Genomic DNA, 13,009 nt, shown 5'->3' with positions numbered 1-13,009 from the left:
ATATAATGTGGTTAAAAGAGGAAATTTTAGGTCTTATACATGTTACTAGAAAAAAAATTAAGAAATAAAACATAGGACTGTACAACACAGTGACCCTATTGTAATGATGGTCTACAATCAATTGTACAATTATAGAAATGTTCTTTCATGGATTATAACAAATGCACCACGTTAATGCAAGGTGTTAAAAATAGAGTGGTATATGGGAAAAAAGCATACCACAGTGTAAACTATCGACTATAGTTAAGAGTACAATAATAACATTCTTTCATCAACTGTAACAAAGGTACCACACTACTGCAAAGTGTCTAAAATGGGGGGGGGGGGGGAAGAGGTTATATAGGAACACTGTATTTTTTTCATGACTTTTCTGTAAACCTACAACTTCAAAAAAATTTTTTTTTTTTCTGTATGGCAGGGTCACATTTCATTATTTTCCCATGTGAGTATCCCACTATTGCAGCATCATTTGTTGAATTTTTGCTTGTTTGTTACTTGTTTGTTTTTTCGGGAAAAACATGGACCAGGAATCGAACCCAGGTCTCCCACATGGCAGGCAAGAATTCTACCACTGAATGACCCTTACATCCACAATTTTTTTTTAATTAAAGAGAAATGACAAACAAGCAGTTCCTTGGGGAAAGGGTATAAAAAAATACATCTTTTATTGACAAAGCTATGTTCAGATTATGAATTTTTTAATTTTTAATTTCCCTAACTCTTTCTAACCATTTTAGATTAAGCCAGGTATCTCCAAGCAAAATAGAAAAAGTACAGTAAATAATCATTTGATAAGTCTTGGTAAAGCATTTTTTTATGTATCTCCCAGAAATTGTGGAATTGAAGTAGTATAATGTTTGATTAACAAATCATTTTGCTATCAAGTGGGTTTTTAATTCTTTGCTTTCAACTAAATTGAAAGAGAACACAAGTGATCAGTCAACTGAGAGATTACTAAAAATAATTTTTAGGTAGATTACTATGTGATTTTTTGGCATGTAACGCAGAAGGAAGTCAAGGAATCAAATGATCTTGCTTTATCAAAACTCCCTCCTTTTATGTCCAGAACAAGGTTACTGAGTGCTCTTTCTAGGGGGGCGGTACATGGACAGGCTCAGATCTATTTTTAAAAAACTATGGGAATAAAATTGTTACTGAGGCCTACCAAACTCCAACACTATATTAAAATTAAACAGGTATACAAATGCACTAATTGAGAAGAAAAAGCCCATTCATTTCATTACAGATGTATTCCTAATAGATGTCTACTTTTTAATGTTTAATAGGTATTTATCAAAATGTATAATATTTTGTTGTTTTTAATTGGTTGTATACTAATAACCATAGTAATACTCACCGCTCATAAGGCTCAATAACAATTAGAGCTTTAATATCGCAGCGTAAACATTTTTTATTTCAATTTATATACATAATATTATTATAAAGAAATATCAGATATATTAGGAAAAATTTATTAATAAAATATAATAGAAGATTTTATGGATGAGAATAGAAATACAAGTACAAGGAAATAAGGAATAAAGAAAATTTTCTGACTTATAAAGAATTTGTTCATATACATATATTTTGTAAATGCTGATGATAAGCGTGAAATTGCTATACATATTCACCGAGTACCTGTAAAGAGTAAGGCTACAACTTGATTTTAGAATGTAGATACTTACCATAAACCAAAATTTTGCATCTATTTAAACTTATGATAAAAAATTTTATCAACATAAAAATGTGAAAGTACACAGTTTTTTATTTAATACTTGAAAATTCACTGCACTCACAAACAGGAAAAGAGGAGTTCTGGAGGAGAAATGAGGACAACGGTTATGAAGAATTGTGTTTCAGGTTTCTGATGGATATCCAAGTAGAGAATAAAGACTAATACGTTACACCGACCACAAAGTTCAAAGTCCAAGCATTTTATATAAACTCCTTTAACCCCCACTACCACCCTGTGAAGTTGGTACTATTACTATCCCCATTTTACAGATGGGCAAAATGAGACACAAAGAAGTTAGGAGACTCACTCAATGCCACAGAGCTCCCCAGAAGCAAAAGTGTGATTTGAACACAGGCTGTCTCTCAATATTTCTGGGTTGGTGATATGGATTTGAGGGTCATTAGCTTCTAGAGTATAGTTAAATCTATGGAACAGAGATAAGATTACCCATGAAGAGCAGCACACACAGTCACACCTTGGAGATATTACAGGGGTGGTTCCACATCACCACAATAAAGTGAGTATCACAATAAAACAAGTCACACAAATTTTTTGGTTTCCCAGTTCAAAGTTATTCTTACATTATACTATAATCTATTAAGTGTACAACAGCATTAATGTCTTCAAAAAACATCTAATACCTTAATTAATTAAAAAATACTTGGGTGGTGCAAGGGTAGCTTCATGGTAGAATTTTCACCTGTCATGCGGGAAACCCAGTTTCATTTCCTGGAGGCTTCCCACACTAAAAAAACAAAACCTTATTGCTAGAAAATGCTAACCAGCATCTGAGCCTTCAGCAAACTGTAATCTTTTTGCTGGTGGAGGGTCCTGTCTTGGTGTTGATGGCTGGTGACTAATCAGAGTGGTAGTTGTGTTAGTGTAGGTGAGTGTAGCTGTGGCAATTTCTTAAAATAAGACAACAATGAAGTTTGCCACATTGACTCTTCCTTTAACTAAAGATTTCTTTGTAGTATACAATGCTGTTTGATCATTTATCCAGGAGAACTTCTTTCAAAATTAGAATCAATCTTCTGAACCCTGCTGCTGCTTTATCAATAATGTTTATGTAATATTCTAAATCCTTTGTTGTCATTTCAACAATGTTCACAGCATCTTCACCAGGAGTAGATTCCATCCCAAGAAATCACTTTTTTTGCGCATCATAAGAAGCAGCTCCTCATCCATTCAAGTTTGATCATGAGATTGACCTGATTCCAGTTCTCTTGGTATTTCCACCACGTCTGCAGTTACTTCCTCCACTAAGGTGGAGGAACCCCTCAAATTCATCCAAGGAGGGCTGGAATCAATGTCTTCCAAACTTCTGTCAATGTTGATTTTTTTTTTTTTTTTAACATGAGCAGGCACCGGGAATCGAACCCGGGTCCTCTGACATGGCAGGCGAGTATTCTTGCCTGCTGAGCCACCATGGCCTGCCCAATGTTGATAATTTTGACCTCCTCCCATGAATCATGAATGGCATCTAAAATGGTGAATCATTTCCAGAAGGCTTTCAACTGACTTTGCCCAGATCCATCAGAAGAATCACTATCTGTGGCAGCAATACCTTCATGAGATATATTTCTTAAATAACAAGACTTGATCCATGAGCTGCAGGATCAATGTTGCATTAGTGAGCATGAAAACATTTAATCACATTATGCTGCTTCATCAGAGCTCTTGAGTGACGCGGTGCATTGTCAATGAGTAGTAATATTTTGAAAAGAAAGGAATCTTTTTTTCTGAACAGTAGGTCTCAACAGTGGGCTTGAAATATTCAGTAAACCATGTTGTAAACAGATGTGCTGTTCTCCAGGCCTTGATGCTCCATTTATAGTGTACAGGCAGAGTAGATTCAGCATAATTTTTAAGGGCCCTAGGATTTTCTGAATGGTAAATGAACATTAGCTTCAGTTTAAGTCACCAGCTGCATTAACCCCTAACAAGAGAGTCAGCCTGTCTTTTGAAGCTTTGAAGCCAGGCATTGACTTCCCCTGTCTAGCAATGAAAGTCCTGGATGGCATCTTCTTCCAATAGAAGGTTGTTTGGTCTACATTAAAAATCTGTTGTTTAGTGTAACCAAATAAGGCAGCTTCTGTCCTTAAACTTCAAGAACCAACCTCTGCTAGTTTCAAACTTTTCTTCTGCAGCTTTCTCATCTCTCTCAGCCTTCAAAGAACTGAATAGTGTTAGAGCCTTGTTCTGGGTTAAGCTTTGGTTTTTAAGGGACTATTGTAGCTGGTTTGTTTCTATTCAGACCACTAAAACTTTCTCCACATCAGCAACAAGGCTGTTTCACTTTCTTTTCATTCATGTGTTCACTGGAGTAGTACTTTTCATCTCCTTCAAGACCCTTCCCTTTGCATTCACAACTTGGCTAACTATTTGGCACAAGAGGCCTAGCTTTCAGCCTAGCTCTACTTTCAACATGCCTTCCTCACTAAACTTAACCAATTCTAGTTTTTGATTTAAAGTGAGAGATGTGAAACTTTCATTTCCTTCACTTAGAGACCATTTTAGGGTTGTTCATTGGCCTAATTCCAATATTGTTGGGTCTCAGGGAATAAGAAGGCCTGAAGACAGGGAAAGTAACGAGAAACGACCAGTGAATGAAACGGTCAGAACACACACAACTTTTATCGGTTAGGGTCACTGTTTTACATGGGCACAGTTCATGGCACTCAAAACAAAGCAGTAATATCAAAGATCACAGATCACCATGGCAGATAGACTAATGATGAAAAAGTCTGAAAAGCTATGAAATGATTAAAGTCTGAAGTCTCTGACACAGACACACAAAATGGGCACATGATGTTAAAAAAAAAATGATGCTGATAGAATTATCTGACCCAGGGCTGCCACAAACCTTCAATCTTGAAAAAACACAGCATAAAGTGCAATAAAACGAGGCATGTTGGTGTTCATTAGAGAACTTCAGAGCTACAGGTTCCTATGAAGATGCTTCTACCATTCTTTTCCAGGCCCCTTCATGATTCCTGAAAGACCTTCAGTCATAGCTTCCCCCAGGTTTTCTCCAGGTGAATCGCATTGTGTTGTCATCAGTCCTCCCAGGCTGCTGCAACATGATGCTCTTCATATAATCAAAGAGACACCCCAGAAGACCTTTCTGCTTCTTGAGCTTGGGTCTCTATTCCTCTACCAGATCCCTGAAGATGCTTCAGACAGTAAAAATTGCAACTTGTAATTATACAGCATAACAATCTTTGTTTCTTTGTAAGCAGAACTTACATTATCACTCATACTCAATTTTTCAATCATTATAGGTGTTTGGTCAAAATACCAATGACAGAAAGTGAAATCTCACACACACTGCAAAATACAATAAATTATGATGCACCACTGTTCATGGCTAATAGTACAGAATTGAGCCTGCCTGCTAGAACTCAATGGACAACAATTATTATTGTTCAATAACACCCAGAGCATTGGAGAGCAGTGGATACGACACAAAAAAATTCATGGTTTAACCTAAAATTTTTAAGGCAATAATTTTAGAAGCAAAGACTGCCAGTAGGAGTAGCATTAGATGGATGAAGCTGTACTTCATAAGAGAGTATGTTCATAGCATACAGAGTAAGAACATAGGAGAATCTAAGGTAAAATTAAAGAGTGAAAACATAAGAATATCAAAGGTAAAATTTCAACATTTTAAGGCAGACAAAAAGGTGATCATAAAGAAGACTGAATAAGAATAACTAGAAAACAACTTGAAAAGAAGAAAACAAGGAGAATGAGAGTCTGTTGTGGTAACAGCAAAATGATACTTCAAGGATCAAGTATTTAATGTCAATACAAAAGAAAGGTCAAGTAAGATAAGGGCTGAATTTAGCACCTGGTGATAGTGAGGACAGTTTCAGTGGTAAGATAGGGATCAAAGCTAAACTGTGAGAATCTGAGGGATGAATGAGATTTGAAAAGTAGAAACAATGAATTTAGACAAGGCTTTCAGGAGTTTAGGTGTGCCAGAGAGGGAGTCAGAAATGACAGAAGACAGTGGAGGGCTTGGGAGTGGTGGAAGGGTGCTTTTTGGGTGGGACATATTTGAACATGTCCAAACATGGATGGAAAAGAGGGAAGATAGTGAGTTAGAGATTCAAACAGAAAATGCAAGAGAGGATGATATCGACAGCAGAGGCATTGGGGCCTGTCCATTGTGACAGGGGAGGAAAGGATGGGTAGGAAGAAACTAAGTGTGTCGGGGGGGGTCAAGAAATTGGGAAAATGCCACCTGATTATTTCTATTTCTCTTGATGAAGCCTAAGAAGAGTTCACTGGTGGAAAAGAACATTTGCATGATGACTGCATTTGTGTGTGAGATGCTTTCTCTCTTCTTTGACTTCTGAACTCACAGGACACCAGATTCTCAAAGCCAGAATTTATTTCCACATTTTGGGGAAAGCTCTAATTACCAGAATTTCTGCCTTTGAAGGAATAATTTATAAAGCAGTTCTCAAGTGCTAACTTTAAAATAGGGCATGATTATAACTACTAAGTTTAATACCAGAAGTACTGGAATAACACATTTATCCTTACTACTGCTTTCAATATCAATAAAACATCTTCCAAGAATCTCCAAACCTGTTTCCTTGTTCCCCCACACTATTTTTTTTTCTTTTTAAGAATATCCCAGCAATGTATTTTCTCCCATCCTAGTTTCAACAGGAAACAACTTCAGGGCCTTGCGGTTGGGGGAATGATCACCCAACAGGGTACAGGAATTGTTGGCTCGCGGTCACAGTTTCTGGCAGGCCCACCAGCACCGCGAATCAGCTGATCCCCAACGCACTGGTCAGCTCCCCAGTCCCCTGGCAGAGACACACCAGCAGGCTGCCCCTGCTGGAGCAGACACCCTCGTAGAGCAGCCCCCTGCTGAGCATGCCTACCACAATTTACTTCAGGCGAGCAGGGGCAGGGCTGAAGGCAGGGGGAGAGACTTGAGTCTGCTATCTGCTGGCCAGACATGGCTGGGAGTCAAGACTGGGTCTCCTGCGTGGTGGACAGCCATTCTGTTACTGGAGTACCCATGCAACCCAGCCTAGCTTCTCATAGCCCCTTAAGCTGAACTGTATTCCCTACATGAGATCCAGGCCTTGATTTGGCAGAGAATAACCAACAAAGTGCAAAAGGAAAATTCAGCAAAAGCCAAATAAATACAAAACTTTAGAAGAGGGAAGGGAACCAACTTGCAAAGTAACCATATCGAGATAATCAAATGCCTCAAACACAATAGAAAAATCACAAAGCACATGAAGATTTAAGCAGAAATGGCCCAGCCAAACACCCAAATCAAAATTCCAGAGGAGACACAGAATATAAATCAGCTACTCAAGGATATTTATAAAGATATAAAGGATATCAGGACACCAGAAGATCATAAAGAAGAATTCAGAGGTTATATAGAAAAATGGTAACTCTCACAGAAATGAAAGACACAGTAGACCAAATTAAAAATATACTAGAGACATATGATAGCAGATTCAAAAAAGCAGAAGAATAAGTGAGCTAGAAGATGGAAAAACAGAACTGAAGCACACAAAAGAACAAATTGCAAGAAAAACTGACTTTAGACTATTCAACAGCACCATGAAAGCTAGAAGGCAGTAGTATGACATTTTTAAGATCCTGAATGAGAAAGGCTTTCAACCAAGAATTCTTTATCCAGCCAAGTTATCCTTCAAAATTGAGGGAGAAATTAAAATCTTCAAAGACAAAGAAAGACTGAGAGAACTAGTCAACAAGAGAGCAGCCCTATAAGAAATACTAAAGGGAGCCCTATCAGCTAATTAAAAAAAAAAAGATAGAAGAGGGAGGTCTGGAGGAGGGCACAAAATTGAAGAATATGAGTAAAGGTAATATAAAGGAAAAGAGAGAGAGAAGGAAACAATATATAGATCTGACAAAAACTGAAGGACAAGATGGTAGGGTCAAGAACCACTTTTACAGTAATTACTTTGAATGTTAATGGACTAAACTCACCAATTAAAAGATACAGACTGAAAAAAAATACAGACTGACAGAATGGATCAAAAAACATAATCCATCTATATGCTGTTTACAAGAGACACATCTTAGACTCAAGGACACAGATTGAAGGCAAAAGGATGGATAAAGATCTCCTATGTAAGCTGTAATCAAAAGAAAGCAGGAGTTGTTATATTAGTATCTGACAAAATAGACTTCAAACGTAAAGCTATCATAAGAGACAAAAAGGACACTACATGTTAATAAAAGAGACAATTCACCAGGAAGAAATAACAATTGTAAACCTGTATGCTCCCAGTTAAGGAGCACCAACGCACATAAGGCACACAATGGAAAAACTGAAGGGAGCTATAGACAGATCAACAGTAATAGTGAGAGACTTCAATACACCACTCTCCACTATAGATAGAACAGCCACACAGAAGATCACCAAGGAAACAACCTAAAAAACAGGACAAATGAATTACATGTAACAGACATATATAGAACATTACATCCTAAAACACCAGGACATACATTCTTCTCTAGCTCACATGGAACATTCTTCAGGATAGATCATATACTGGGACACATAAATTTAATGAGTGAAATTATCCAAAGCATTTTCTCTGACCACAATGGAATAAACTTGGAAATTAATGGGCGGGCCACAGTGGCTCAGTAGGAAGAGTTCTTGCCTGCCATGCCAGAGACCTGGTTCGATTCCCAGTGCCTTTCCATGCAAAGAAAGTTGGAAATTAATAATTACCAAAGAACCAGAGATTTCACCAATAAATGGAGATTAAACAACACAATCTTAAATAATTAGCAGGTCAAGGAAGAAACTGCTAGAGAAATCAGTAAATATCTAGAGATGAATGAGAATGAGACTACAAAATATCAAAACTTAGGGGATTTTGACAAAGGCTGTGCTGAGAGGGAAATTTATTGCCCTAAATGCCTGTATCAAAAAACAAGAATGAGATGGTGTCACCTGGGGTTTGAGCGGCTGCATGCGAATATCAGAGGACTGGAGAGAGAAAACGGCCAAGAACAAATTAAGAGGGCAGAAGTCCAGGAATGTATTTCACACAGCCAGCCAAAAAAACTTTAAAAACAGAGCAAAACCAGTTACCGTGAATTTTAAGAAGATAAACATTGTGAAAGATGAAAAGTTAGAGTAAATAAAGCTTTTGTAGATATACAAAAGGAACTTACACACTTCACAAAAGGCCTTTCCCTTGAACCTCTGCAGAAACAGCTGATTTCTCAGCAGCATATGAAAACAAACCAATTATTGCTGATGAGGCTACAAGATTAATGGCTCAGTAGTAACACAGTGGTGCAGCATCAAATTCCAAACAAACAAAAAAATCAATAAATTAAATGTTTTACACAATTAAAAAAGCAAACAGACAAAGAACAAGCAAAACTTGAGGCTTTAACTGCTGCCCTGGAGAATTTAGAGAAAAGAACAGCAAACTAACCCCAAAGCAAATAAGAGAAGAGAAATAATAAAGACTAAAGCAGAGATAAACTGGAGAACAATAAAATAATAGAAAGAATCCACAAAACTAAAGATTGGTTCTTTGAGAAAAGCTAACTAAGATATCCATTTTTGGTGGTTCTAAGTGTACTGTTTGTTTTCTTAAATAAAAAAAAATAACAAGGTATAATTTGCATTTAAAAACGTGCCCATTTTAAGGATAGAACTTGATGAGTTTTGAGAAATGTTTATACACATGTAACCAGCACCACAATGAAGATGTAGAATGTTCTCATCAACATTAAAAGTTCTCTTTGTCTGCTCTCAGGCAATTCCAACCACTACTCTCAGCCCCAGGAAAACACATATCTTCCTCCTCTAACTATCTAGTGGATCTGTCCTCTTTAGAGTTCATATAAATGGAATATACAGCATGTATTCTTTTTTGTCTGGCTTCTTTCGCTCAGCATAATGCTTCTGAGATTCAGTCATTTTCTTGGGTATATCAGTAATTCAATCTCTTTTCTTTAAATTGCTGCACAGTATGCCATTGCATGGATAAACAATTATTGTGGATGGAGATTTATATTGTTTCCAGGTTTTGGCTACTGTGAATAAAGCTATTATGAATAGTTAAAAAAAAAATAGAAACAACTTCTACATGCTTAACACTTAATTTTCAAATCAGAAAAGTTAAGTGACTTGCTCATAGTCACACATTATTTAGGAGCACAGACATGACTCAAACATGTCCTAAAGTTCCAAAGGCAGTTATCTGTTTTGCCACATCACATACTCCATTTGAGATAACTTCTGAAAACCAAAAAGTGGCTCAAGTTCCTTCCAGCCTCTGATTAAAAATTTAAATTCACCTAATTCTTTAAAGTAAAGAAATCAGTACTACACTGTAATTTCAATTCTCTGCCCACCAAAGGATTTCACCATCCCTCTTTTTTAATAAGGAACCAAAATCTCAAAGCGGTAATTAATATTGCTTTCTCAGATCATGCTCCTATTCAATTTACCTTCTTCTCTCAAGAAAAAGCCCAGCATCTCAAAGGTCTCCGGGGGTACATACGCAGCACAGTGATAGGGAAATCCTAAACAAATACAGCAAAAAGGATGTATGATGTTGTTACTCAGGGGAAGAAATAATGTTTCAGATTTCTGCCTAATACGGAGAACCTATTCTCTGCTTATGCCCAAAACAACAAAGTCCTCTTTTCCACTAGAGCAATAAAACTCTCTCCACTGTAACCAGGTATATCAGTTTCCTTTTACACCTGTAACAAATTACCATGAACTTATTTGCTTAAAACAACTCAAATTTATTATCTTACAGTTCTGGAGGCCAAAACTCCAAAACAGATCTCAACAGATGGAAAAAAAAAAAAGTTGCTGGCAGGACTGTTTTCATTCTGGAAGCTAGGGGAGAATCTGCTTCCTTGCTTTTTCCAGCTTAAGACAGCCTGCATCCCTTGGCTCATGGCCCCCTTCCAGAAATCACACCACTAATATTTGTGCTTCCATCATCGTTGACTTCTCTGATTTCCATCTCCTTCTTTTTCTCTGACTCTTCTGCCTCTTCCTTGCTCTTATAAGGATCCTTGTGATTACACTGGGCCCACCCAGATAATCCAAGATATTTCCCCATCTCAAGATTCTTAACTGAATCACATCTGCAAAGTACCCTTTGCTCTGTAAGATAACATATTCACAGGTTTGAGGATTAGAATATAGAATATAGAGAAAGTCCATTCAAGCTGAGCTACAGGGCCACATGGGGAGAATGACGGGCAGTCCAGAAGGGAGGAAAAATGTTTAAATAGGTTGAACTTAAATGTTTGGAAATGGATAGAGGTGACAGTAGCACATTATTGTGATACATTTAATAGTGTTGAATTGTAAGTGAATGTGGTTGAAAGGGGTAGTTTAGAGTCACGCATCTTACCAGAAGGAAAGCTACAGATGAAAACATGGCAATGCATAACACAGTGAATCCTGTGGTGAAAATGACTGTGATTAACAGTACAAATATTAAAAAGTTCTCTCATGAACTAGAACAAATGTACAATAGTATTACAAGGAGTTAATAATACAGTGGTATGTGGAAGAAAATGTACACATTGCAAACTACAGAGTATAATCATAGTAATATCTAAATATTTTTTCAACCCCAATAACAAATGTACCACACCAATACTAGGGGTCAACAATGGAGGGTGGAGATAAAGGGTATGGGATATTTTTGTTTTCCTTGTATGTTTTTATTTTATATTCTTATTATTTAGAGTAATGAAAATGTTCTAAAATTGACTGTGGCAATGACTGCACAACTAAGTGATGATACTGGGAGCCCCTGATTGTATACTTTGACATGTGAACATATCTCAATAAAATTGCATTTTAAAAAAAACCTGTTACAAAGCTACAGTAATAGAAATCAACAAGTAGTTGGTATTTGTATGAGAAAAGACATGGAGACCTCTGAAATAAATCTGAGAGTCCAAGAAATAAATCCATATGTCTATGGCCAATTGATTTGTAACTTATAGGGGAAAATATTCTTTTCAGCAAATGCAGTGAGAAAAACTTGACATCTTTATACAAAAGAGAGAAAAACAGGATTCATATATTATATCATGTACAAAAATAACTCATAATGGATCAATGACAAGTATAATAACTACAACTGAAATTCTCTGAAGTTTCGAAACATATAGAACTTTTTCAGAACTTTATATTTGACAATGGATTCTTATATATGGGGACCAAAAGAACGAAAAAGAAAAGAAAAAATAGATTGTTACCAAAAGAGGAGAGGGGGAGGTGGGGAAGAAATGGCATCTAAATTCAGGCCTCTCTGTTGCCCTGATCCTCCAGTGCAGACAGGTTCTCTGCCACATGAGTTCCATCCATCTGGGGAACATACTTACCAGATATGTTGCTTTCTAATTCTCAAGGAACACACATTGAATCTCTGAGATGGGCATAAAAAGCCCTCCTAGCCCTTTGTCCACAGACCCTTAGCCACTGTGAGACCAGCTCAGATGCTTATACTTGCTTGTTGACCTAAGCTGATGACAAGCAGGGCTGCAGGATGCAGGATGCCTAACCAACTTCGCTCCTGGCCAGAGCTCAGGCAAAGCCCAAAGTATCATCTGCTAGTAATGGCTGGGCGTGGAGAGCGGAGGCCAGAGAGCCTAGGGATTTTCACTGATGTTTGCCATCTCTTTTCTATTTTTTTGCCTTCTTTCTCTTCCTTTTATCCCCAGATAGTGCTACCACTTTCTCCTTTTTTATTTGCCTCTAGAGTAGACTTAACTAGTGCCTCTGAGGGCCTTAAATTCATCTCTAGGTAGATCTTAATTAACAACTAAGCTTCAATGAACCTCAGAAAAATATGTTCTTAAACTTAATCCATTGCTGTGGGTGTGAACCCTTGTAAAACAGGACATTTTGATGAGGTTACTTCAGATAAGGTGTGGCCCAGGATAGATCTTAATCCTATTACCGAAGGCCTGGGAATGTCACAGAGAGAAAAGACACAGAGGGAGCAGCAAGAAGCTGCAAGTCAACAGAACCTGGAAGAGCATGGGGAGGCCACCGTGTGCACTGCTATGTGTTAGAGGAGCCAAGGGCCAAAGACAACCGGCAGCCAGCCTGAGCACGCCAGTCTTCAGGAAGAAAACACTACCTTGGTGACGCCTTGATCTGGACTTCACCTAGCCTCAAAACCGTGAGCCAATACATTCCTATTGTCTACGCCAACCCACTGCATGGTATTTGTTTTAGCAACAAGGAAA

The 13,009-nt window shown here is 37.4% G+C and overlaps 1 protein-coding gene and 1 pseudogene across 5 annotated transcripts in view; one reads left to right on the top strand and one right to left on the bottom strand.

Moving 5' to 3' along the window:
- EPB41L4A (erythrocyte membrane protein band 4.1 like 4A) overlaps positions 1-13,009 on the bottom strand; it is a 322,974-nt gene that overhangs the window by 159,295 nt on the left and 150,670 nt on the right. The window lies entirely within an intron of this gene.
- Positions 8,731-9,049, top strand: LOC143665757 (ribosomal biogenesis factor pseudogene; annotated as a pseudogene).

The sequence above is a fragment of the Tamandua tetradactyla genome, chromosome 21 (genome assembly GCF_023851605.1).
Source record: "Tamandua tetradactyla isolate mTamTet1 chromosome 21, mTamTet1.pri, whole genome shotgun sequence".
Lineage (NCBI taxonomy): Eukaryota > Metazoa > Chordata > Mammalia > Pilosa > Myrmecophagidae > Tamandua > Tamandua tetradactyla.
The sequence above is the reverse complement of the archived record's forward strand: the minus strand, read 5'-3'. Positions and strand labels throughout refer to the sequence as shown.